General features: G+C 39.9%; 1 long non-coding RNA gene across 1 annotated transcript; it reads right to left on the reverse strand.

Moving 5' to 3' along the window:
• Positions 1-2,162: 2,162 nt before the first annotated feature.
• Positions 2,163-27,845, reverse strand: LOC136289045 (uncharacterized). The gene is made up of 4 exons (XR_010720748.1): positions 27,809-27,845; positions 12,249-12,435; positions 6,482-6,750; positions 2,163-2,507 (listed from the first exon to the last, which is right to left on the reverse strand). It is a non-coding gene; the product is annotated as an uncharacterized lncRNA (long non-coding RNA).

Raw genomic sequence — 27,845 nt, forward strand, 5'->3', positions numbered from 1 at the left:
CCCATTATTTTTATTATCATATCTCATCAATTCTAGCAGTTCTACAAATGATAATTGAATCAAGCCAGGAGCTTTCTGGGTAAAAAACAATGGACAGAAATAGGACAAAGAGAGGCACAAGAACAAATGGAGGATACTCTTTTCAGCTGGGACCTGTGATTCTTAAAGTTTAGTAGGACCATGGAGACAGTGAGGGAAACTTTAAAGCCAGTGTGATGATTTGACCACATTAGTGGTGTATATACTAAAGAGAAGAATATGAGAAAAAAAAAGTACTTTGACAAAGTGGAAAGAAAATTTTAAAAAAAACAAAACAACAAAAAAAAAACAGTGGTTGTGATTTCACAGACTTACAAGTTGATTTGAAAGACTTTAGACTAAAACTAAACCCTTTAAGTTAATCCTTCCAGACTTTAGGAAAAATCAAGAAAAAAAGATCAGAAATAAGACCTGAAATCACCTAGGGAGATAAATTACATTTTTTCCTTGCAACATTTTCTGCAGAGAACAGAATAAATACAACAACTTTTTCTAAAAACCTCTCTTGCAAAATATGAGCTGTTGCCTGAAGTTCAAATGCAAGTGTATTTCCCTGCCTCACCTTCACCATCCACCACATTTCAAGAGCAATGACTCTCACAGTAGAAACAGCACTGTGCCTTCTGTTAGGGACTCAGCCATGTTCCCAGGAGAACATTAATTTGACCTGTGGCAAAGAGACATTTCTGAATGCAGTTCAAGCTGGGATAACTCAGACGTAAATGAATTGAAAAAAATTCAGTCTTTACTTAATAGAAAATATGCAAACCTAGAAAAAACCACTGCTATTTATGCAGCCTTTCTATGACATGGTTAGATTAATTTTAGATTCTGGAGGTGGTGCTGTTTTTTGCTGTTCTGTATTTTTAAAGACCTGTCACCACACAAACATTGACTCTATTCACATATCATCCAGTTGTGTTATTTCCTCATACCAAAGTTAAGAATGTGAGTTTGGGAGAAATGTGTACAAGTCCATACAGGTGCAAGCCCTGGAAATGAATCCAGGTCTCTTGAATCTCAATCAAATACTTTGTCATTAGGTTACCTTTCATCTAGATGAGATTCCTTGCTTTACTTTTACAGAGACACCAGTACCAGGCCTGCACAGAAATAACACTGAATTACAGGGATTGAAGCAAAAGTCAGACCATTTTCCACAGTAGTTGTCACCCGTTTTGTCACAGGGCAATTAATATGTAAACTCAAAGTTCTGGAATAAGATCTAATCTGTTCCATTTTCTTCTTCTCCCACCCTTTAAAAAACAAACTGTGTCCTTCAGACTTGACTACTCCAGGCTAAACTCCCACTTGAAGCACATACACAGGAAAAAGCTCTTGCTTCTGCTCACATCAAAATCCTGAAGCTCCTGCTAAAAAGAGATAACCATTTCTAATAATGAATCAGTCAATTGAATTACCTTTTTCAGGGCTCAAAATACATATAAACTAGTTATAAATTTTTTGTAAAATTAGTGTTTATTTTTTCTCATGTATTTCTGATTTGCCTGGGACAAACTCACAGTGTCTAATATAATTCAGAGACTTTTTCTGTCTAAAGAGAACTTGAATATTTGAATGATTGACAGACTTTACAAAACTGATCATGATTTCTCCATAACATTGACTGCTTAGTGAGCTGTCAGATATTGTGCAGCTGGAGAACAAAAAAATTAAGTGTGTTATTTGCTGGAATCGAAATATCAATTAGATCCTGTGATAAGTTAATTGATATATTTAATGAAGAGTGATATTTTCCTTTGATGTGCAGAAAAAATGGTGCCATGAGTACCAAAAACATTTGCTAAGTTTGCTGCAGCAGGCAATTGCTTGCTCTCCTCTTTTTGAAATATTTTGCTTAAAGGGGAGGGTGAAGCTTTTGAACTGAAAAATGTTCACTGAGCTTAATGCCTCCTGTCAGACTACATGCATCTCCCTCCCTGAATAACATAAAATAGAAGTTAAATGGGAAAATACAATAGTTCTTGCACAACTTTTGTTTTATTAATTCATCTCAGAGGAAAAGAACGGGCCAAGAAAAAAATATGAGGTCATTTTTCACTTTTTAATGGATTTAATTTTTTAAAAAGTCTGTGTTGAGGCTCAATTCCTTCTCCCGCTTTCCCTGGCAACTTTCAGTGGATCTGCAGTCATTGCAACTCCTCGGATCTCACAGCCCTATGGTCGTAAGCTGTGGTTGAAACACACAGAGGTGGTGAATAAGCTGAAATATTTCACGATTATAAAGGACCTTGTTTGTCCTCAATGCTGGCCATGACTGACAAATAATTATGAACAAACAGTTATAACAAATAATTGTGAAGGACTTACAGTCAAAGTACGACACTGAAAAATGCTCTGGTCTTCTCCTGATAGGTATCAAAAGAACTTGATCTAACTTCAGGCATGTTAGATTTAGTTGGATTTTGATTGTTGTATTTTCCTCATAATCAACTCAGGATTCTTATCTGTGGATGATAAACATAACCTAGAGTTAGTTTAAGTGGACTGATAAAGCAAATTCCCAACTCTCTGTTCTGGAGATCCTCAGGTTCTGATTTAAATTCACATATCTTGATTTAGATGCATCTCAAGAACAGATCAGACTCAGTTCACAAGGACTGTGACTGATCAGTGCCCATCCCAGGAGAGAGCTTAACAAATGACGGTTCCCAGGACAGGAGGCCATTAGCAGCTCTTTCCAGCTGGCATTCTACCTTTTCTCTATTGTCTACTTCTCCAAGTCTGATTAGATAGGAAAGAAAGGATGGAGTCGAAGTCAGGAGAAAAACCTAGAACTCTTCAGACCTGTGCTCAATTTGTTGTCTTATTGATCCATGAATTTGTGTTAAAACATGGAATAAATAATTACTAAATCACCCTTGTAGAGAAATAAAAGCATCAAATTATACCAGTTGCTTACTAGTTCTATTGTAGCACATAAAAAAAAATCTGAAAATACTGAAAAATACAGCCCATGCCTAGAGCTGTTTAAATCATTTGAAACAAATGTGTCAGTTTGTCTTCCATAATCTTTTCTTTGCCCTCTTTCTCACACACAAAAGGCTAAAGCCATTTTCTTCTGTTTGAAGAATTTTGTCCCCTGAATTGCAGTTCCCTGCAATGCAGCAGGCCTTTAATGAAGCAAATAGGATTAGGCCACTGGAGGAAGTTTATCCTGAGTTTTGAAAATCTAAATCCAATATTGTTTGAATGATGCTGGCCTTTCTTTCATGAATCTTAGTCCAAAAGATGTTTTGAACTTTCTGTCAAAGTACATTGTATAACAAGAAGACAGTGATAGGGGTTACTGGAATCTCTCTGCTCCTTATAACAGAAAATTTATTCCTTCTGACACTCTGTTATGTTTTCCATTGCCACCATATAAATACATGCATTACAGAAACAATATTTTGTGTTGTCCCACTCCAGGAAACTCCAGTCAGGCTAAAATATATCCAGACCTGAGAGCCATGGGCAGGTCTCTGCAGGCAGCCCACAGTACAGCCACAGTGCAAAATAGAGGTATTACAAGCCTCACAAAACAAACCAGGTCATCCAGGTAACTGCATGGTTCTGCCAAGAAAACTGCTTTGGAACTGGAGGCTGCTCCCAACTCGGTTATGCCGGTCAAGGTCGCATCTCATCTTTTCCCTACTTATGTAAGCGGATAAAACATGCCAGAATAGCTCCGCTGGCCTGAGCCAGAGTGATTTGATGTGGAAGCCTGTCAGAACTGCCACTAAAAGGATGAACAAAGACGTAATCTCTGGCAGTCAGCACTGAAATCTGCCTTTGCTATGGCCAAATTCAGTGCTGCCAATTCTTCTTCTCAACTATGCTGGCTCTGCCTTTTGAACTACCCAAATATGAAGCCAAAAAATTCCCTCTGTATCCTGTAAACAATACAGTGAAGAAGCATTCATGTAACCATTTCCTTCCTGGTTTCCACTGACCCAAATAATGCTGTAAATGAGACTTTCGAACACACTGTGCTCTTTGGCTGATGCCAGGTCTGTGTTGAAATCATTGTTCCTGATCTGCATGGGGCAGATTCTGTGCAGCAGGTCAGAGGTTGTTGTGAACATTTGTGCTGTTGTCCCAGATATTCCTGAGCTGCCCCATGCAATCCTGGCTGCATTTCTCCCTTCTCCAAAGGGGCAGCATTTGAAGAGCCAAGGGATCTGCTCAACTTCGGGCAAAAAAACCCCCTTTGGGTGTTCTTTGACTACTTTATGGTTTCCCTATGGAGGAAAAAATAATCACTACAATGTAACACAGAGAAGAGATAATGCAGGCTTACAGCAACTGTCTCCAGCATGTCACACCTATCCTCCCTGCTGTTCCCTCTGTATCATATGGCATGCATTTTCCCTTTTAAGGATGGGAAATTGCACATTGTCCTTTGGGGAATCATTTGGTTTAGTGGTCTATTGCAGTTAAATTCAGATATATTTCCAATCTGGTGTTGCACTCACTTTTGACAGGTTTTTATAGCCTAATGGACAAGTGCACTTGGTGGTCTTATTGTGGACAGAGGGTGCAGGATAAGTGTGGGGTTATGGATTTCTCACCACTCCCATTAGTATGGCCATGGGGATACTAGCACACTGCATTTCCTTCACACCCGATGAACTCTGCTTCATCCCAAGCCAACTCACCTGAAGTGGGTTGGCAGTGCTGGCCAACTCACATAGCTCCCATCATGTCAGGCATTCACTGCACTTCGCTGAATCTACTACAGACACTTTTGCCTTTATCATGCCTCTGTTTTTTGCCCATGCCTTTGAAATTATTGTATACCAAGTTAGATTTTCTGCTTAACCAGTTGCATACTATACATATATATTACAGTCCACCACCCCTGTAACCCAGTTGCCTGTTTTCTTCCAAGTTCACAGTCTTTGTAACTTCATTTCCTAGAGACATGTAGCTCTGTCTAATCTCATCATTCTTTCTGTTGCACTCTCAGTCCTCACCCTTGGCTCCATTACTTCACAGCACTTTGTCTCCACCTAGCAATTCTTTGTCTTTTTTCATGCCATTTTTATGGCCAAGATCAACGCTTCTTTATCTGAGCTTTGTTCCTCATCTGATACAGTGCTGCTTTTTCCTGTGTATGCATCAAATATGAACTTTTGTATTATGTCTGTCTCACTCTCAACATGAGAATCTCGGATCACACAGAGCATCTTCCTGCATTACTCATAGCACCTATGATGTTATATAAATGGTCCAAATGGGCACTGTATCAGGTAAATTATGTCATACAGTCTGGATCATGGCCAGAGCACAGACGGAGATTTCTATTCATGGCACCAATCCTCTGCTTGTTCCCCTGTTCTTAGCATATTCTTTTTCTTAGAGTCCAATTCCTGTATATTTTTCACTGTGACTCAAAAGACAGAGGCATTTTCATTTTCTTCCTATTTTCTCAATCTTTTGTGCATCAACAAAAAACCATTAAGGAATACATTGCAATTAGCACTTCCTTAGATGCACTCATCTGTCAGGAGCACTCAGCACAGAGCCAATTTTCTGCAGGTGGGTAACTTAATGCCTCCTCTTACCACTTTTATTTATCTCAAGTTAATTGCCAGAAGTGGAAAGCTCTTAGTGTTCTGCACTGAATTCATGATCATGCAAATACTTGAGATGACGGATTGTGTGTCTGTGACAGCTATCAGTAAACCAGAGAAAGAACGGGAATTCTCAGAGCAAAAACAAAAGCACTTGAAAAATCTGGTGCAGACAGGACAGAGAAAAAGACCTGAACTTGATACACATTTAGCAGCTGTTTAGACTCCTCAGATCCATTCTTGATGCAGTATGGTCCTTGTTTGTAGATGCAGGCATTTCTCCCTGCCCTTATTTTTATCCCTATTGGGAACAATGGCTCACACAACAAGTGAAGTACACACCGCCAGCAATAGCACATTTTCAGCACTGTAGTCAGTGGGGCCTGATAATAGGGGCTGTGAGGCGTCCCTGTGACAGAGCAGAGCATGACAGCTTTGTATGACAACTGTTTTTCAACCTCCGGATTTTTCAACCTGTTCCAGAGCAGAACAAGGATGGAAACTTTTGCTGTCTCCCCAAAAAAATCTAATCAAAGCCATACTGTCATTGTGAATCAAAATGATAGGTGGGTTCATCTTCTGCAAGGCACTGTGCAAACAAAAGCACTTCCAAGTCCACAGAGGCAACATTCTGAAGCCTTCAGGTGATGGTCACATTGTCCTTTGAGTCAAATGGTTGGCCCTGCCTTGCATGAAGCTATACACTCTTGTGTATTAGCAGGATGAAGCCCAGAAAATCAGGTGGTTATTGCTGATTAGCCCCCATCAGTAATTTGCTAATTCCTTATAGAGGCCAGGGGGTGCACATGTTGTGGGGAAAGGCAGCAGTGCCAGAGCAGCCCCGCTGTGACGCACCAACCCACCGGGCTCTGCGCAAGAGGAGCCTCACAGGAGGTGTCGCATCGAAGCAGGGACTGCCTTGACTTTCTCAGCAAGCTCTTCCTAACAATGTTGCTGGTGCATATACTGTTGTGAGAAGCCAGCTGGCTGCCATCTGAGAGCAGATGCCAAGTGGCTGTCAGATTGTCATCTTGAGTTTTAGTATTCAACCTGTCTTTCTGTGAATTGGCTTTTGGCCTTTTTTCCCCCAGGGAAGAGTTGTGCTTCAGCCAAAACACCTCAGATTTATCTCCTGTAAAAGAAAAGAAAGTATGAGTCACTGTTACTTCTGGTGAAACAATTTATAAATCTCAATTCAAGTGCTTTTTTTTCCACATTTTTTTCCTATAGTTCCGTAACTTTTTCTCTGCAGTTCCTAAAAGAAACCCCAGGAAAACACATAACAGCCACTTCAGACAGTTTACCCATTCAATCTGTCCATTATGTAATTAATTAGAAAAGCTGAGAGAAATACAGTTCTTCAGTGTCTGAGCTCCTGATGGTCATATTTTAAGTTTTAATAAAAAGACTAGTTGCATATCATCTTCAATATAGTACTAGTCAGGCCTGGAGAAATGTCAGCAATTTATCCAAAAATGTAAGACAAAAAGAAATGAAAGCTAACTAAATTATTCTCAAATTAAACAGCAAAAGTCCCTACAACAATTTTTTCTGTAATTAGTGGCCCAAAAGATGCGACTTCAAGTACCCTTAAAGGATTGCTACTTTTATGAGAAGCGGTCCACTCTTGCTCTTTGGGAATGGAATAATTTTCAGATGTGTCATGGCAGGCAATTTAACTCACTGATCTTGAGGGAAAATAATACCCTTAAGAGTTCCTGAGACTGGAATAGAAAGAAGTTGTTATTGCCACTGAAGCAAGAAAGTGTCTGCTGGGAAGATATGCAAGTAGAAAGCGTGTGTTTTCCATCAGAACGATCAGCTAAAAAGCATGCAAAGGCCCAGCAAAGAAATTGTTCCAAGGAGCTTGTGCCATTATACAAGATTTCCATTCTGCATTATCATTTGACAACCTGAAACAAATCATACTTGTGTTAAATCCTATTAATGCAGAAGGATGCATATTTGTTATATTATTTTTAATTCTGCTCAAAAAAGTAAAGTACTTATTTCCTTTAACATTTTGGGCATTCCCATTTAACTTCTAACAATAAAATATTATTTAAGTTTATCCAATGACACAAAGCATCTACTTGTTCACTAACAGACCACAGAAACTGAGAGGAGGAAAAATGTTTCATGTACACTCAGTTACAGAAACAGGTTTTAAGCACAAGAATTAGAGCAAAGCAAAATGCACCTTGCAGCACCTGATGAAAAGATCACAAAAAATGTTGAAACGTCTAATACAGAAGGACCACTCTGGTCAGTGCTTCCAGCTCTCATAGAACTAAGTTAATAATGAGGAAATGCATTTAATTTTATGTCTTTTCAAGAAGAAGAGGGGTGATGTCCTGACATAGCAGAAAACCTTGGGACACTGCCAGCATTTGGCACAGTAATCCTTTCTGTATAGCTTACATAGTGAGAAAAGCTGGTTTGGGGGAAGAACTCCTGATGTAACAACAGTAAGAAATTAAAATGTTGAAGTAGAGACAGCAAAAGGGACCAAACCACAACACCCAGTGAAGCCGCATGCTATTTCCTGAATCTCAGTGCCTGGTCTACACAGGATCCTAAAATAGGCATTGTTTGGTATCTTTTGCATGTCCTAAAGTGCCACATCATAAATTTCTCGAGGTTTCTAATTTAAAATGTTCTCTTGTTGGAAAGAGTCAAATCAGGCACCTTTTCCTTTATGAACAAGCTTCTAGTAAGTTTGCATCTCCAGGAATTTGTAATAGCACCAAGAAAGATACTAAAGCACTTCAAACCAGCACTTCAAACCATGGTTGAGATTGGAGGCATTGTAACAGTGAGAATGGAAGGCAGGTATCTAAATTTCTGTGTTTCAGGGCATGAAATGCCAGACAGGAAGAAGTCCAAGCAGCAGGGGAATACCCTTTCTAGTACCCTCCCAGTCCTAGGTTATCAGAGAACCTGAAAAGAGGATAAAAACATATTTGTCATATGTTCATTAAAATAAAAGGAACATACCAAGTATAGACTTTAAAAATATTTGGCTGGTTTGGAGAACAAACTATTTTGTGTTTTTCTAATATGTTGTTTCTAATCTTAACGTGTTGTTCTTCTCCATATTTCTCCATCTCATCTTAAAATTACAGCATTTGATGGAAAGCTTGTGTCATCTGACCAGGCTTATTTAAAAGAACATTTCTCATGAAAATTTTGTTTTTTGTGAAAATGTCAGATGGAAAAGGGTTTTGAAAAGCAGGAATCTTAAAAAAACTAGACAGGAAAAAAGATCGTTTTAAATAGCAATCCCTGAAATGCCATCCATTTTTTAAAATTCAGTTTGACCTGCAAGGAATTACACAGGACAGTTGAACAGAACATTTTCCCTATGGTTGATCTCCAGGAGTAACAAAAGTAATGCAAATAAACAGTGAAATTGTACTCAAAAGACCTTTAGAACCCTGATGTTGTTTTATTATTGGTCTGGCCAGATTTCTGAAGGCCTTGAAAAGGGGGAGAGGGAAAAGATGCTTTTGTCAGCACTGATCACATGACCTTCCATGCACTGGAGGATGCTCCTGGGACTATGCCCAGGCTCTTCATCACACCGGTGGCTCTGGGAGCAAGGCCTCTTGGCACACAGTTGGGGTCAGCTCAGGGACCTCTGCCAGGCACTCTGCACCCCTGCACTTGGGTCACTTTGTCCTTGACAGCTTCCCCTGCGTCACTGTCTGCCCTGCATGATGTGGCCACCAACCTATTTGCTTTTCCAGGCCATGACACTTGGTCCTCTGCTCCACCTGTGTTTCCAAAGGCATGCACCAATATTGCTTCATTTGCAGCAGCTACATGTGAGTGTGATGACTGTGGTGGCCCATGCACTGGTGAGAGGAAACCTGGCTCTCCATGGATCCTCCTGGCTAGAGCCGCTCTCCCTTGGGAGGAATGGGGCAGCACTCTGGCCTCTTTTGCCCCCCGGGTGTGTGACTATACTGCTACCTTGCTGCCTCTCTTTACACCTTCCAGTATATGGCAGAGCTGATCAGTCCCACCACCAACAGCCAGGCAGCATCATCCCTCAGCTCCCTACCTCCTGAAAGAGCAGCCAGTCAGGCAGACTGGGACAGGAGCTCCCCAGTCTCTCTGGAATGGAGAGACAGCTGAATAATACTGTGTCAACTGAAGGTCAACCAAGTCACTGTCTGAACTTCTGGACAGCAGCACAAACAAGCATTTGACTACTCAATACCAGAGCTCTACAGATGGAAATTTCAAATGGTCCTGATTTTCTGTGGGATCTCCTGACTTGAAGACCTATCTAAAGACAAAATCTGTGTGCATTGTTGATTGGCACCATGGGCGGAGGATCTGACCATGCAGAAAATCCTTTGTTGTGGGAAATCAAGGCACAGAAAACTCCCAAAACCTTGTGCCTACAGGCCCAGAGTTGGAAATGAATACAGGGTTTGATCTAAGGCCTTGGAAGAGACTTCCAAACTTAGAGACTTGAAACAAGAATGTGGATTTTTAGTTTAAGAAGAAGCATATTAAGCTAGATAATGGAAAGTTTTAAAAGTTTTAATGTTTAGCTATAGAACTAGTTATAGAGTTAGTAAGAAGAATAAGAGGTATTAATGTATGTTTGTGTGTCATTACATGATTGGTTGAGAAAATCTGTGACAAAAATGTGTAAGACAAAACAATTAATGATTGGTGTAAAAGACACTAACTAACTTTGTGGCAGTAGTTCATTGGCTAATAAACCTATAAAAGGCTTTGTAACTAGAGATACTACAGCTTCTGATGTGAAGACGTTCTCACCCTCTTGTGAGACTGATAAGAGCAATAAACCATCCTTTTACAACGTCTCTCAGTGGTCCTGTCTTGCTAATCCAAATAGTTTGTGTTGTTTCTGCTGCATAACAGACCAAACTGATAGATAAGATGTCAGTATAAAATGTTCCTGCAGTTGCAGAAACAGTCACACAAGGCAGTCTCGCCATATTGTTTAGATAGTTAGATGATTTGCATGTAGTACAAAGGATGATGGATCCTGCCTGTGCAGGAATGGTAATATAGGAGCATTGGAGAGTTGGGTATGAGAATTAACATTCCAGATGACGCAGTTGTGAACACTACACTGATTTTCCAGATTTTTAAAAGGCTGGTTTAAAGTGCTTTAAAGTCTGTAATTTTTGAGGCATGGACCCCCTCCTACAAACTGCTTTGAAGGCTCTGGTTATTTCAGAACCCCTTTTGCCTTCTAGACCAATGGCTCAGTCTGGCTTGGATAATATGTCTGTCTGTGCTAGGATGAACTTCACACTATCATAGTGTTTGGAAATCTCTTGCACACCACCAAGCCCTCCTGCCACTTTGTGGTGCCACACCACTTCGTTGCTTTTGAAAAGATTTCCTGGCACTTTTTGCAAGCTCAAGGCCTCTTGGTTTGCAAGCCAGGTTGCCACTCATTTTCTGTTCAGGCTGGCAATTTGCCTTCTAACAGCTTCTAAAAGGAGGTTTTCACCTCCTCAATTTCCTAAGCATATAATAAAGCCTTTTAACAGAAGTAGTGGTGTAGACATATCTACTGTCACAATGCCACTACACACACGTAAGAAATAAAACACTGGGCTAATTAATGCTACTTTTTGTTGAAAGCCATCTTCTGTGACAGTCCTCCTTCCGTGAACTGCTATAGGCCTGGGCAGATCAGGGCACCCTTTTGCCTCCTGTCTCCTCAGTTTGCCGCCAAAGCTTATTTGAAACTTCATATAAGGTCACTGACCTACAGATGAGAGAATAGGTACAGCACCAGCCTACACCCCATGATGTATAGCTGTGATTCCCCAGAGCCTTGAGTGAAAATGTCTGCCTCCACATATGCTGCAGTCAGGGCTTCCTGCTCTGACATACTTTCATAAAATAAAAACACTTTCAATATGCGGAAATACAAAGGCTTGTGTCCAGCAAAGCATTTGGGATCCTGACTCCTCATGTAGGATTTTAGCTTTCTCATAGAGTCCCAGCATCACACCAATGCCAGCAGTTATTTCATTGAAAACTAATGACCTAAAAACTTTACTGGATTTGGCCTACTGTTCCTGTTGGCTTCCTGCGCCATGACTATAATTTTCAATCAGTTCTAATTTAAGTGACTTTTTATTATCTTCATGGTAATCACAAGGTTACAATTAACTGCAGCATGTAGTTTCCAAGAAAGAAGAACAAAATATTTCCCAGTAATGGCTACCTGGGGACTACAAGAACAACCTAAAAATATTCAGAGCATGTAAAACCACAAAACTGTAAAGTTTTTTTTTTTCTAAGTAAAATTAATTGGATGAAGTTGAGCAATGAAAAATGTAAGTCAGACAGTAACAGAAGGGATGTCCTGGCACTCTGTTAAACTGCAAAATAGCCTCCTGATGGACAGGGTTGGAAGCATCATTTAGAGCAAAACAAGGCAAAGCACTGAATGAAGCACTGCATGGAGCAATGACCTTTCTGGTCATAGAGCACCACAAGCACTGGATGAAATACCCTTGTATTGGCATTTTAGCTGAACTTGTGGAACTGGTGTAGTGGTCTGTACTTCACCCATACCACATATGCCCATTATACTTCCTTTTGGAAAGGAGGAGGCTGGGTTACCTGGAGTCAGAGCAGGAGGACCAGCAAATGCAGGTCTTGCTTTATGCAGAACAACAGAGCAGGCATGAGGGGCACTTCCAAGGATTTGGCAGACAGGAAGTATTTCCTTTCCTAGTAGCTTCAAGGCCCAGGGGCCTCCTTCATGTGTCACAAAGTCCTCTTTCCCAATAGGTGGCTGTCAAGCTTCCTGGGAAAGACAGATTCAGAGGATATCAAACAGAGACACCAGCTGTTAGGTAAGATAGTGCATCTGATTCTTCTGAATTGTCAATGGAAAATAAATTTCTACTTTGCTCCAGAGCTCTGTCTAGTCACCTCAGGTAACTGAAGCGATGAAGTTTCCATGGTTTCTCCATAGATGGTGTACTCCATAGATTCCCTGTAAAGAATTGATCCTAATCTGATCCCAAGTTCTCCTTTGCTCAGATTTACTACTTAACACCCAATTAACATTCTTGATGTGATGTGATTGTCTGATTACCACCACTGTTATGTAATTGAAATAACTTAAACAACTGATGCCACATGGATAAGGACATCCCATTATCCCAATTATAGTCATCTCCTGAAGCATTGCACTGTTGTCAGGCCACCCCCCCAGAATGCCTGTAGGCAAGAACTACTGTGAAGATTTTATGAAAACATCTCTCTGGCTGCCACCTCAGCAGCACCTAAGATGCAGATGCATTTAAACATCTGCTCCATGCTCTCAGGTGACAAAGACATATGAGAGAGATAGCAGGCAATTAAAATTCAGTTTACAAGTGGGAACACTGGTTCAGCTACATAGATCACTTCAGAAAGAAACTTATTTTTCAAGGGAACAGCAACACTGTATAGTTAAGCAAACCATAAACTCTGGGGTTACCTTGAGAAGATGGATTGCTGAAATCAGTGTTTTTCAACATTAACCTTTTCCTTCTGGAAAGGTCAGTTCATGCCTCTATTCCACTGAACATGGGAACTTAAGAGCTGGAATTAATGTATCTTAGGAGCAACCATCCCAAGAGGGGGCCCCGTCAAAGCTGTAACAGCATAAAACAAGGGATTTGTGTGTTTTTTCAGTCTGCCACATGTGGCTTTTAAAGTCACTAGTATAATGCTCTTTTGGAAATCCCTTAGTGACAGCACACTTAATTTGTTCTACATTTAGGTTACCACTTCTCAACAACTAATAGGGGGGAAAGGGGTTTTGTTGTTTTTTTTAGCTCCAGAAGTAAGCAGAGATATTATGGTACTGCAAAGCAGCACACATAGCATCTCCACACCTTAACCTTAAAGCGGCATCCTAGATTTGTGAAGATAAAGTGACGGCAGATTGGAGGCTTTTATTCCAAGGTTCTTGTTGAAGTGTGGAAACATTTTCAACCTTGAATAAGCATTTCCTTATACAAATGGCTTATTAGGCAAATAATCCCTCATTTCCTCATCTAGGTTTGATCTAAGAATGATCTTTAACATCATTAGGTTATTGCCCCTACTAACAGAATTAAAGTGCATCAAATATCCTCCAGGTTTGCCAGCAATGACCTATTAGCAAATGGGGCTCAATGGTCATTATGTTCCTGCACACATAAGAGTCGACTCTTTTAAAATGCAGCCTTAGATGATGATACTGGGAAATTGCTTACCCTACTATAAAACATACATGCAAACCATGTAAAGAGTCTGTCAGAGAAATGTTCCTCTATAAAGTGTAACTTAATCTTGCAGGTAACTGTAAGTATAACTTAATCTGACTAGTACTAGGTGTACTAGTCACTGAAATTGCAGGTTTTGAGTTTCCAAGCTTTCAATTATTCCACTCCATTGGACTTTTATGGCTTTCTAACCCAAGCCCCTGGTCAGAGACACAAGGCAGCAGAAAAAGTGAAAACAGCAGAGGATGTGCAGGCTCAGGAGCACACTGATGGCATCACTGTGCCATCCTCCCGTCTGCTATGACAAGTGCCTTTACTCTGTTCCCTGAAATATTTTGGATTGTTGATGAGATTTGTTGATACTGAATGTAATTTTTTGACTCACTTAAAAGGTTAAATTTTTTGAGGTAAAAGAAAAGAAAACCAAACAAGCCTTTCAACAAGCTTTGCTACTCTGGGCTAGGGTAAGCTTTGAAAAACATGTTTAAGAAAACAGTATACTTCTAATATGCCACACACCTCCTAGATTCTGTAAGGTCCATGCAAATATCAACTTTTTCAACACGTATCAGAAGCCACTAACTAAGTGATAAAGAGAGGAGGGCATTCCTAAAAACAGCAAGACTGCATAACAAAGTTCTTGTTATCTTCCACTGTTCGCAATTACGGCAGTGTCTCCCTTTTCATATGACTTGTTTAAGAAAATGCCTTCTCACCAGGCAGACGTAAACAAAATCCCCAGTTTTTTCAGCACAAGTTAAGTTTTCACTTGTTCTGAGAAGTTGAAAAATCAGTAAGCTAAGAGGAAAATTATATTATTCTTTTTTTAATCTAGTTTGCATTAGCACACCGACAAATTCTTAAGTCAAGATATTTTAAGGTCAGAATACTCATGAAGATACAATCAAGGCTCTGTCTGAAACTTGGAGGCAAAGTTAGAGCTAAGTTATTTGGGGGAAATGAAAGAAAAGATTACAAAAAGGACTCAAAATGAGTCAGAGGGCAGAAAGATGACGGACCATGTTTGTTTAAAAATATGCCAATGGTACACAAAGAAAAATGTGCTGTGAAAAAAACTGTACATACAGCAGTTGGCAAGAGTTTAATAATTTTGGTTTCTCACTGGACAAGTAAGCTAAATAATTCAAGGCACTTTCACAGCTATTGAACTTAATTTGTGAGCCTATTGCTGATCTTGCATATGGTTCAGGGAAATCTGCACCAGTCCATATAATTATCACCTTCAATTCTAACTCTCTTACAGTTACAGCAGTTTGGGAATGTTCAGTGTGAAAAATAAGTTTTTTACAAAAGCAGAGCTGGTGAGATTCTGACTTTTCACATGATTCTTCACTCTTCAGTCATCGCTGCCTTTGTTTCTAATTATCTCACATTACAGAACAAGAAAAGGAATCCAGAGGCAAGTGGAAATCCCCTGTGCTGAGTGCTGTCCAGACAGCTAGAGAGTCCCTGTCCCAAGCAGCAGGAGAAACAGCAGCAAGCTTATAAAGGGTAGGAAAATAGCAACCGTTTCAGAATATTTTGCAGGGCTGGATTGTTGAAGGATTATGTATTATATCTACTGGAGCTGCCTCATTTTCAATTAATAAAGCTACATTAAAATGAGACCTATTATCACCACATTTGGAATAATGCAGAGCAAAATCGGGGCGGGGGGAGGGAAAGGCAGCAAAGCAACTGCTTACAATCAGCACACAAGCATTGGAAGATAAGAACAAAATACTAGGGGATGTATATCAAAGATCTATAAATATAACCTAGAGAAAAGAAAACTCGTGGGGCCATAGCTTGAATCTATAAATACCTTGAAAATATAAATATAAATGAAGAAAGGGAATTACTGGATCTCAGCAGATGCTGAGACGCAGAAGCGGGCTAACGAGGAAGGAGTTGAGACTAAGCTCAGAGAGCGTTTCCAAACGCTAAAAGCAGTTGGAGCCCAAAAGACTATCAAAGAGGGTACCATTCTGCTAAAACACAAAGATGTATTCAGTGAGGCATTAGTGGGAAGAAATGCAGGCAGGGTGCAATCTTGCAAAGAGCAGAAAGACAAGCTGGCTGCCCAAGCAACCTTTCTAGCTCCCACATCTGTTTGGTGTCAGGAATGGCCTCAACCCTTGGGACAGGTGTTTACAGCACTCAGGCTTCTTCAGTGTGATAGTAAAGTAGTAGCTGGAGAGCAAATAACCTCAGTGGTAACAAAATAGATATTGGAAATCAAAAGACAAATAAAATCCAAATTAACCTGGGGAATTTATGAAGAGTTTTGAGCTCAACTTCACCCCAGAGCATTAAAGCATTTTTTCTTTCGTTTTGTTGAGAGGAAGCTTGTAAACTACTGACATGGCCCACAGATATTGTCACGTGGAGAAGCTGTCCTTGAAAACACAGGATGCACAGTTGAAAATGCAACATTGCATGCTGGACTGGCAGTCCCCCATGCCTGCCTGCAGATTAGGCCTGAAGGTAGCTTATTTTGTGCACATTACTCAGGGATAGGGGGGTTTGGGATCCAGTGTAGCATTTGGTTGAGTGGGAACAGTGTAAGTATCCTTTGGTTTTCTGTCCATCTTCACTGGTATTGACAGTTACAGAAGGGTCAGAAGGAAGTTCAGGCTTTGGCCTTGTTTGCATAAAACCTGCATGCAAGAGCACTGTTAATGAAACACTCCATATTAGGAAATCACATACTTGTGGTGCTCCATGGTATTTTAGCCCCATTTATTTAAATTTTAATTTCTTCTTTAAATGCAGGGCCTATTATTATACCTGAAAAAACAGGCACATCTATATTAGTGGTATAGGACCACTAATTTATTCAATTTCTTGTGTTTTTTCACATCTGTATTAGCAACTGCAACATTGAAGAAAGAATTGTCAAATATAACACATCCAATTGTCTTGGCTACTAAATCTTGACTATTGACATTATTTTAGATGTGTTACTGATTAAACAATGTTTTTGTAGTGCAAAATGCCAGGCTTGATAGAGAGCAATATAGCAGCCCCTCTGAGACCTGACAATTCCTAAGCACCTCAGTTCTTAGCATCTTCAATGATTTCCTGAAGATCAAGTCCCTTTAAAGGCTTTGGATCCTTTAAAGCTCAGCTAACTATAAACAGCATAGAAGAAGGAATAATTCTCCCAGTTAAGCCTCCCACGGAGACTGTTCTCTGTGCCAGCGTACAGATGAATAGGCTTTGAATGCTAATTGTAACACTGTGTGTATTCTTCCTGAGCTAATCAGCTCACAGGGTAGAGACAAGCAACTTTTATTATCAATTCCATTTCAGCACACAAACCCTCCTGAAATGCTTTTCCAATAGCTAATTTAGAGACCTCCCGTTTGCTTAGTTCAGCCTGTGCAAGGTTTGTAAACAAGCTGTGTTATTCAAGAGGAATTTGCTCTCTCTCACTGTCTCTCTTGCTTTCTCTCTCTTGCCTAAAGTATTAAGATCTAATGGAAATAGTTGCCTAAGAGAGGGAAGCAAAGCATGCTAATACCTATTGGCAAAGGCACATGTTCAATGTCTCAAGAGGTTTCATGTGCAACAGACAAGAAAACTCACTTGCAGACCTAAGTAGCAGTGTATCACTTGCTTTACAAAGTAAAAAATCACTCCAAAAAAGAATTATTTTCTCCATTTGATAGTGGAGTAGTCTTTACCATTAGAAGTTACGTAGAATTTTGGGGTTGTCCTTCACTTTGAAAAAAGATATTCCATATATGATCAAAGCAGTGATAACATTCAGATATAAAACCTCTCCTGGGAACCCTGCCAATATGAACTGTAGACAGCATCAAGCTGAATGCTAAGAGCTTCCCCACACTGTGTATGGCTATTCAGGTTTGTATGGAATGGGTAAAGAAGTGCCATTGAAACAGAATACTACAAGTGACCACAAGAGCAACGTGGTGGAGTCACGTTCAGATGAGATATTCTCTGCTTTTAAAACCCCAGTAAATGTGCTCCTAATCTGTTCAGAAGTCTGTTTTGCAAAACAAAAAGTACAGTTTCACAGAAAGAAGGCTTCTAATGTTTCTGGCACTGCTCTGTTTTAAATCTTTGGGGAAAGAGACTGTAGACTGTGGAAAAATGAGCTTCTTTTATAAGCTCAAGTGTGTGAATAGTGGGGTAACAGTCCTCAGGGGAGAAAGAAACTTCAACCAACCACTCCTCTCACTTATACCCTCTCTTCCAAAAAACCCCAAAAACCACAACCAACAAAAAACCCTCACCAGCCGGAGAGAGAACTCCTTGTTTGAGATGAAGGGAGTTTTCTAATTTAACAGTATTCTTACTAAAGAACAAAGATCTTAATGTATCACTAGTGGACTTTCAGAGACACTTTGTGTTCTCTCCTTACTGGAAGTTCATTTGATCCTTTTGTGTCTCTATTCCACTGTAATAGGTTGTTACATTGCTATTACACTCCTGTTCTGGACTGCACCTGGTGCTGCTGCTCTAACATACTACAGTCTGATGTGGGGAAAGCTATTTGCAAGTCTCTTAAAAACCCACATTGAGTCGAAGCATGGGCAAACATTTTTCTGCCATGGAATTCAGATGCAAAACAGAGACTTAGTCTTCATATAAACCATTCACCAAATTCCCAGTTTATGCTGAGAGAAGGAAAACACTGAATGATCTAGTCTCTCTTGCAGCTGAATACACATTTTTAAAAGCCACTTAGTTCTTCAGCCACTCTGTAATCTATTTTGTTCAGCAGTGGAACCGCATTTTTCAAAGGTCTTAATATTTTTCTTGAGCAGCTTTTGAAATGGGATGTGCAGATCAAACTCCCATTCTTCAGCCAGAGAGTAACTGTGGTTGCCACTGACAGTATGAGTACCTCAGGAAATAGTATTCATGTCCCATATAAGTGACCCCTTTGTTTCTCATCCACATTGACTGTGTATTGTCACAGCAGCTTCTTACACAATACAAAGAGACTAAAGAGAATTTTAGTACTGCATGCAAATGTCATCTTGTCCTCACTTCAGACAAGGATCTCTTACATACATTTACTTTGGCTTGTTAGCAAGGAGATGAAAATCTCAAGCATCTCATAGCTCATTATTAATACATTGTCATGCTCTGCTGCTCACAAAGGACATGGAGACGCTGGCAGCAGGCCCCTTGAGACAGCAGCCTGATTACACAACCCCTGTACGTGGACAATTCCAAGCGACTGCTCAGAAGAAAGGACTAGTTACAGTTATTAACAACATTTGTTAGGTACCAGTAGTGTTTGTGGTGCTCTACAAGACAAACACTGTCCTACTTTATCCTGAAGAACAACAGATGTCAAAAGACTCTTTTGAAGATGCAGAGAAAGTGACAAGTTACAATATTCCTGTTGGGTTTGGGTTTGCTTTCCACTTTTTCTCTTATCATTAAAGGGCCTGTAAATAAAACCAAAATAGTGAGGACAGGCTAGTGACAACAACTAATGAAATGTTCTTTGAGGAAGAATTTGAATGAGAAAAAAGAGGTACCCACATGCTGGGAGATAGCAGCCACCAAGAATGAAGAAAAGTGAACAGAGCAAAAGAGTTGGCAATGATGACTACATGAAAGGAACCAGACAGAGATTTGGCTTGGTGAGGTGTTGAGATGAAGCATTTCGCCTTGGAAGGGAGAGCCAGAAGATCCAAAGAAGTAAAAATACGTTTTGATTGTCAGGCTGAAAGTTGTTGTAGGAGGTGCATTTCTGACATAGCAGTAGGGAATAATGAGGGTGTGTAGAAGGTGGAAAAAGGTTAGAGGTTATCATCAAATGCATGACACTCCAGATGAAAGAGAGTAGGATTTTAATGACATTACTTATAAATGTTTAAGGACATAGAACATTAAAATGAGTTTAGGACATGAATAGAAGGAGCCACCAGATGGATGAAGGAAGGGAAGGATGTAGTTCAGTCATGCTGTCACACATCACTGGGGAAGGAAAAAGACAAGAAAAAGACCAGGAATAAAAGCTATTAGGAGAAAATAAGGTAAGTTAATGGGGAAAGCTTATGACAGAGCCTTTCCATCTTATTGTTAAAGTCAGTAACATTTGGAGGAAGAATGACAACAAGGCAGCTTAGGGAAAGAAACGAATGTCTCAAAGAGGGACTTGATGGGAGCAGTGGGACTTCTGCTTGAGAAATATTTGAAAAGTCTCTTGGAAATAATTCAGTACAGGCAGTCCCTCTGGCTCCTGAATGACCTTTCAAGACATTCTGTGGTGGAAGAAGCAGAAGCAAGATGCAACCTGTGGTTGCACATACATCACTCAAGTACAAAGGAGAAAATTACATAGTGGAACCAAAATAATTTATTGAGCACTTGTGAAAGCAAAAGAAGGAGCATGTGATAAGGAGACCAGGAGTTGCAGGGACAATAGACATGTCCATAACTTATGGGGTGTACCTGAATGGACAAAGAAAGGGGAACACACAAGGAGCGCTGAAAGAGCAGTGGCTGGTGACCACTGAAAATTCTGATAATAAACAGTCAGCTAAGACACAATTAAGCAGGTGTTTAATATTCAGATGAGTTTCTTGGCATAGGATGACATCTCTGATGTTCAAACATGTTCTGGCTTCTTTGGAAAGGAGATGCCATGTGGATGCAACTATGAATTTAAAACAGAAAAAGGGGAAAGTAGACAAAAAAAAGGCAGCCTACAAAACTGCATTTACCAGAGATAAGACTAAATACATTGCTTACTGGCATCATAGCTGAGAGGCTGCATGGTTCTTCTCTTCCCTTCCATTTTGCAGACTTTGACAAGAGTCGCACTTGCTCAAAGGAAATAAGCATCAGTATTAGATGCAATCAAAAGACATGTCCATGCATTTGTTAGATTTACTCCATACCTGATGATGTAAAAGACTTCTTTGAAGTAATCTACAGAGCAGTACCTAGCAGATGCCACTTCGGCTGAAATCAACAACTGAGGAATCTGGTAATTATAGCCTCAGATACTTCAGCCTGTGGTTCCTGGACCCCAGAGGATACATGGATTACTTCTAAGGCGTCTGTAAAAGCAAGAATCAGTAGGTTCAGATTTGCTGTACAGGATATGTATCTTCTGTAGAAATTTTAAGGAATATTACATAAATGTAATTAAGCATGCAATAGCTTCCTCTCTTCTTGAGTTTAAGGAAGATTTTATTTCTCTCCCTTCTTCCCCCAGGAGTATTCCATACTATTTAGAAAGCATTTGTTGAAAGACAAATTAATCTGTATATAAGATCCTAAGAATGAGATGGACATATGAGCTCTCCATTACTCTAGAAATAGACCACATGCAGTACTTAGATGTAGTCAAGTGACTCAATTCTAATGAGACTATCACTGTGGAGAATAAAGAAAGTATTTATACTTTACTCCCCTAAATAATGGGCAGTCGCTCCTTTTTCTTTCCAAAACTGACAGTTTTATCAGCATTTATCCTAGTCCTTCATAGAATTCTCTCACTTCAGCAACTCCAAGGTTAATTCTGACAGAGAATGAACTCAGGCAGGACATGGGATTTGGTTTCAGAAAAGAGGAAGGTTATATTAACCATACCAGCAAGTGTTCGACTACTCCCCTTATTCTCAAATTTTTAGTTTGCCTAAAAAGAAGGTCAGAGGAAGAAGATTTGCAGATATATTGTTTCACATCAGGGGATACACTTCAAATCAACCCTAGGAGTAGTCCGAGGACCATAATAAACCCCACAGTTTTCATCTGACTGTTAATTTCTGCATGGCATTCTGCATGCAAATAGAAGCTCACTCTTCTTGCTCCAAGCCAAGTAGAAACCATTAGTTTCTCAGCAGGACATACCCTGAGTTCAATGCCTCACTGCTGAATCTGTCCAACTACTAGGTTGTTGCAGTGTGAGCAAAGTGAGCATGCACTTGCCTTCAAAACACAAATGAAATACACTCTTTTTGTCCCTGGGCAGAACTACTTGCTCCTCTGATTATCAGAAAAGGATTAATACTACTTTTCCTCAGAGCAGTTAGAGAAGGAAAAAAAAAAAGATGCATTTCAAGATTAAGAGTTAGATATTTTTATTATGCCATGCAATTTCCCCTTTTTCCTTCCACAGATAGCATTCTCACTTTATACAACACACTTAAGTCAGTTTTGAGCATAAACTTATTGTTCTTTCTTCTTAAAATAGGGGCAATAGGAGACAGCAAAATACAGGTGTATAAGCTCTAGTGAAGAACTTGCAGTTTGCTGTACACTATTAACAAAAACTGAGTGACTTCCCCAAATGCCTAACAACAGACACTGGACTGTATAAGACAGTTATATATGCTTTAATCATGGAGAGCCCTCTGAATCTGCGTGTTTGGCCTGAAGGCTACTAAGGAATGTTTAAAGGAAATATATGAGAGGCAAGATCAAGTAGATGAATGAACATTAAAGGGAAGAAGGGGATCATATTTATGTAATTCACATAAGTTGCTTCAAGTATGACTTCAAACAGTATCATCTTTTTTTCCTACTTTCATAGGAGTAAAAGGGAAATTCTCTTGATTTTATATGAAGGATGACACGTCCATTGTATCTTTGTCATGTAAAAAAACAGCTTTCAAGCAACACTCTATAGTAATTTATTTCTGCTTTTTCCAATTAAAGAGAACTAAAGTGACACATGTAATTTCTTGTAGGTAAAGGTGCATAATGACTTTCCATTGGAAAGTCAGGGAAGTCTGTTGGTGGGTGTAGAAAGTTCTAAAACTCTTTGCCTGTGTTTAAGAGGCCCACTGTCTTCCACAGGCAATGCCAAGAATTTGTAAGAGAGCTCTCTACTGTCCTTGAGTTCAGGGGTTACTCAGAGCATTGTCTTATCCAGAGAGGATATTGCAAGCCATAGCAAAGGATGGCATCTTTGACAAATGGTAGAGTCAGAGAATGTTCTCTCTGGATGACAATCATACTGCCATTTTCAAAGTGGGAAAAACCTCATAATGTTCCTCCAAGCCTCCAGTTTTCACCCTTGGAATCTAACCAGCATGACTATTGGCATCATGGGGGCTACATCTGTGGATTAAGGTGGTCAGTAAGGCATCCAAACAGAGGAGACTGCTCTGTACAGCTGGCTGCAGATGTAGTTTACGTCTGGCAGGATTCACTACTGCACAGCCATACTGATCTGAGTTCTAAACATCTACTCAAATACAGCAAAATTGCATCAGAGCACTATAACTCTAAAAAATCTCTCAGAAAACAAAGAAAAAAACCCCCAAAAATCCATTCCAGTAAACCTGAGTGCTTCAGTTGCCTGTAAGTTGACTACAAGCAACAAAACAGTTTAATGTAGTCTCACAACAAAATGAGTCTGTGCAACCAAAGGCACCTTTTTGATACTGATGTAGCACGGGCTAACCAAAGGTGACACACAGCTGGATCTGCTTGTCACTAACAAGGAAGAAGGAGTTGGAGATACGGTAATCAGTACTAGCTTTGGCAGTAGTGGCCATGGAATAGTGAAGTTCAAGGTCCTGACAAGTGTGAGGGGGGACAGCAGCAGAGTACTCAGGTGAGCAGGCTTCAGTTTATTCAGGGTGGGTTCTAGTTGGAGGCAGTTTTCAAGGGCCAAGAATCTCTGTGAATTTGGTAGACCTCCAAGGACAGCACCCTTTGAACATATGAATGATCTCCCCTGAAATTCAGGAAGACAAGCAGATTCTTCATGTGACTTTTGCTAAGCAGAGAACTTGAGATGAAGCTTCAATGTGAAATGGCAGTATATAGGAGGTGGAAGCAGGGACAGGCTATGAAGAATGAATTTACAAATATTTTCTGGGCATGCAAGGACAACACTAGCAAAGCTAAAGCTTACTCAAAGTTGACTCCAGTAAGGGGTATCAAGGGTGACAAGAATCCTTAGTATAAAAACCCAAACAGTGGAACTGTGGGACCTTTGTTACATGGGGTATGTGACAGCAAGCCCAAACATGGCTGGATTATGCAATGTCTTCTTTGCCTCAATCCTCTCAAACAAGATTTCGCAGGCTTCACTGTTTAGGAAAAAGGGTTCAAGAGTAACAACTAACAGCAGAAAATGAGGATTACAAAAGGAAACAGGCATAAAGTGAAACAAGAGAGTTCCAGACTGGCTATAATGAAAAGCTATTTTCCCCACAGGAACAATGGATAACACACTGGTCACAAAGGTTTTGTAGTCTTCAGCCTTGGAGTTTTCCAACATTCAGCTTGTTAAATCCCGGAGAAATCTGTTCTGATCCCTCAGCTGGCCCTGTTTTGAGCAGGAGGTTGGACTGGAGACATCCTGTATTATCATATGATTTTTTTGAACATGCCTACCAGGCTGTCTACCATGTCTACTAGCCCCGGCAGCATGATGAATCCTGAAGAGTGCTGCAACTTCTTTCTTAAAATTGTGTTTTGAAAAATGAGAACACTTTAACAGAACTTGCATGAAAAAGAAAGGAAGAAGCCAGCCCACAGTATTTTATATACCCTTCAGAGCCACGCAGACAAGTAGTGTCCAAGGCACCCAGCTTGCTAGATGTTAAGGGAATTATGAAACTAAGCACTCCCAATGAAACAGCAAACAGCTGCTGTATGTACAAGGAAAGGAAAACAAATAACATGCAACTTTTTATTGCAGTGGTATTCATACTTTTACTTCCACTCACAATAAATTTGGTAATATCAGCAAAATTTATTCTAGATTGCAAGGCTGTGCAAATATCTGTATAAATCAAGTGTAGTGCTTGGACTCCTGGCAGCTGGCCAGAATAGCTCTCTGTGTAAACAAGTTTGCCTATTTCTATATTAACCACTCATGGCTATAACTCTCTCCTGGCCTATCAAGCCAGATTACCCTTTATGTTCCTCTGTGTGGGACAAAATCTAGCAGTGGAACAGCATTTACCGGCTATATAATATGGAAATGATATGCACTGCAATTAAAAAGAAGTCCATTCCTCTGGGCAAGGTCTATTTAGGAATGCCCTGCTGACTTTAGAAAAGGACTGTAGTTACAAAGTTCCCAGTTGAAACAATAAATGAACTATGTGAGTGGTTAAGTTAGGTGGAGGAACAAACAGAGATTTGTGCAGTGACATAAATTAGGACTTAAAATTATCTCAACAGTTTACATAACATTTGCTGCACACGAACCCATTGCATGTGGTGTTTAATATTGCATACATGCTTTGGCAGATCCAGTGCAACTTTACAGTGAAGCAAGGACACAACAGATGACAACTCTCCACAAAGCAAGAAATGTGATAGCTGTATTCGCATACTGCAGATGCAGTGAAATGAATCTAGGTTTAGTAATTATTTATTTATCTGCTTGTGGGATTTTGTCTGTTTCTCAGATTTTGGGTTAGTTTTTTTGTTTTGTTTTTGTACATAGGTCACTATCACCTAATAAGAACCTAACATTTGTACAGTACTGAGTACATCACTTGATGTTTTGGAGTCCAGTGCCTATTGCTTCTTGCAACACAGCTGTAGTAATAAGGAGTAAATTTAGTCAGTGATGCTGCTCAAATCGAAATAGGAAAGAAGACAATCTTGCAAATAAAATGGTATGCAAAAATGTATATATGTTTCATCCATGTAATTGTAACTCTCCGCTGTCCTTATAACAGACTTCAAATATTTGAACTGAGGAACCTAAAAATGCCCAATCACCCTACACAGAAATCTGTGGTTAGAAGACATTATTGCCAGAGAGCATTTCAGAGCCCTCATAACACCTTGCTATATGTTTGCCAAGAGGACTCAATGAAGAACTTCAGTAAGCCAAAGACTTGCAAAGGGTACCCTTTGATGAGAGGCACATTATAGACATAGTTCTTGCTCTGTGCAGTCATCGAAAAATATTTAAAGTGCCAAGGTCTATAGTTCTGCTTTCTGCTACATATAGTGTCATGAGCAAAACCACCCAAAAAATTAGAAAACAAACCCCCAAAGTAAGCAGCTACCCCCAGAGGACCTGGGTCAAGGTCCTTGTTGCATCAAGTCCTGATTTTGTCTTGACTGCAGAGTAGTAGGAGAAAAAAAGCTCTGTATGCAATCTATCCCTCCAATATGTAGATGAAGATGTGACTTCTGGAAGTCCCAGAAGGTGCAGATATGGCATCCAGGCTTGTACCAGCCCCTTTGAGCTTTGTATGCCATCAGTGATAACAGGGCTGTTTAAACACACTCTGCTGAAGAAATAAACATCATTTTCTATTCAAGTGCTTCAAGAGCAAGCAGCCAGTCATCTTAGTGCTGAAGGAAGGAGTCTAAGGCTTAATTTCCAAGAAGGTTGTCTGTACAACAGCAGTTATGTCAGAGGAGCAGTATCTAGTTTACACAACAAAATATTCTCACAACTATTAAGCTGCAGGCAAAGACTGCAAATCAAAATTAATTACAAGCGTGTCTTGGCTACACAGAGACAGAAATGCTGCAGCCCAGTAGAGAACTAAGAAAAGTCAACTAGGGCACTCGTGAGCATTTACCAGGAACTTTTATTTTGAAATGTGCGGAGCACACGGCTGTGAGGGTCAGCATTTAGCAGCTTTACCCCAATTTGGGGTACTTTTGGTATTGAGACCAAAATAAATAATTCACTTCTGTATTTTTTAAACATAAAACTATAGGGCACTCTCATAGGTGAGGATGACAACCACCTTGTTTGCTTAACCATCTTAACCCTATTTTGAACATCCTTTGCCCTGCTCTCACCCCCTGCTGTTTATTCAGCCATGACCACATTTTGGGATAGGATTATCAAATGGCTGGGATAAATTTCACTGTGATTTTCCTTGGCACAGCATTTTTTAAGTTAAACTGTTTGCTATTACAGACCCTGATAATGGCACCCCTAGGTACAATACCCTGTTTCAGAAGATCTGTGTTAAACATTATGAATTCCCAAACAGTTACCTCCTCGGGAACAAAATCATTAAGCTGGGTAGCCTGACTTAATTAGACTTAAATGTCATCAGTGATTCACTCTGTTTTAATAAACTCATCTGTTTTCATGTCAGTTCTGTAATTTACACCATAAAGACCCAGCCATGTTGTTCCAATGTCTCAGGAGCACAGTTAGAAACGATCTGAAAATCTTTCAGGGCTGCCTTATTGCAAGTTTGATGACACTGTAACAGATGCAGACAGTGTCAGTGAAGGTAAAACCTTTTCAAGGAAAAGCATCATAGAGAGAGCTTTGCGGCTACTAGAAAATTTGGAGCAGGAACACAAAAAAAAAAAAAAAAAGACACAAGTGCTTTGGAGGAGGAGCTCTCTTGAGAAATGTGCTTTGCCATAAAGCTCTGAAAGTGAGCAGAGTGAGAAGAAGAAAACATAAGAAAATAGGTGTTTCTGTGAAACTCATTTCAAAATGGTAAATATTAAGATTTGCCTGGTAGCTTAGCAGGTCCACTGTCTTCCCTAATTCTTTTGGAAAGAAGTGCCAGACATGTGGGTCAAAGCCAAAGAACAGCCTTTCTTTAACGTATATACTCTATTAATTTTGACCTTTCACTATACTTGGACTTTAAAGCTGCCTCAGGAAATCTGTGTTGAAGTATTACATGCATTCAGACCACTGGCAATTTAAAAATCAATCAATATTTAAAAATCAATAAAAATCAATATATATGTTACCAATGTACTACACTTTTACATGCAGGAGGCCAGGAAAGGAGCTGCGGCAAGGATCTCACCTCTGTGCACTGAACTGAGCAGTGGGGAATTTGAGTGCTCTGCCATGGATCTGCATGTGATAAGCTCTAATGTACAAATGCTAGGAACATGCTCTTGAACTCTCTAAAGAGAATCTATACATTTCTCTTTGATGCTGGACAGAGGTTAAAACGATATATAAACAACTATAGGTTACCTTAGTTTCATTAGACTGGTACTTACCACTGTGATGGATCCAGTCTAGGAACAGCAATTGCTG

This window comes from Chamaea fasciata, unplaced genomic scaffold (genome assembly GCF_029207755.1).
Source record: "Chamaea fasciata isolate MVZ Bird 193981 ecotype frontalis unplaced genomic scaffold, bChaFas1.0.hap1 SCAF_1, whole genome shotgun sequence".
Taxonomy (NCBI): Eukaryota; Metazoa; Chordata; class Aves; order Passeriformes; family Sylviidae; genus Chamaea; species Chamaea fasciata.